Raw genomic sequence first — 906 nt, 5'->3', positions numbered from 1 at the left:
CACAGCAAGAATATTCATTAAAAATATTTTCTAAACCCCACACTTGAGAAAACCACCATATGAGTAATATATATATATATATACACACACACACGCACATACATACATGTGTGTAATGGAATTGTTCTAAAAGTAAAATGTGGTAGGAATAGGGTTCTGAGAATAGGCGAGAACATTTTCACTAGTCTCTTGGGAAATTGTAGAACTCATGTAAAAATTTCTTGGTCATCATATGTCTCAATGGCAGCCTCAGTAAATAAAGATGTAGCCTCAGATATTAATTTAAAGATGTAGTAAATCAAGGCCAAAATAGGACAATTTGGAAGATTTAAGTATTACATATTTTGAAATGTCTGTGTTCTAAATGTGAAATGCACTTTGCTCATTTTAAAGTTCATAATACTAACTGCCAACTGACACCACTTCTCGTTCCCTTTCTTCTCTTGAACTCATTTTTCTCCCTTTTTATTTACCCCCTTCAAATTACTTCATTCTTCAGAAATAACTATTTCCAAGCCCCATTCTTCAGAGTAAGTAAACATTGTATAGAGCTAAGTTCTGCAAAAGATCCATACCAGTTCACTCGTGTGTGACTGTGAATAGGTAAGTCACTTTGGACTCTCTGAACCTCAGTTTTCCAGATATTTGAAATGAGCACTTGGATGCCTATCCTTGCTTCTTCCACACAAGTTTTGGGGTTTTTTGTGTGTGTGTGAGAATCGACTGAAATAGTATATGAAGTGGTATGAAAATAGGCACAAACTATTGACATTTCAATGTCAGAGAGTGATACCTGTAAGAGTATAAGGCAAACAAAGGTCCAACCCCATTGAAAGACTTAAACATTTACCTTTTCTGAAAAACTAGGCGGGGCGCTGTGGCTCAAGCCTGTAATCCCAGCTCTTT

Source organism: Trachypithecus francoisi, unplaced genomic scaffold (genome assembly GCF_009764315.1).
Source record: "Trachypithecus francoisi isolate TF-2019V2 unplaced genomic scaffold, Tfra_2.0 Lachesis_group2, whole genome shotgun sequence".
Taxonomy (NCBI): Eukaryota; Metazoa; Chordata; class Mammalia; order Primates; family Cercopithecidae; genus Trachypithecus; species Trachypithecus francoisi.
Note: the sequence above shows the minus strand (reverse complement) of the source record.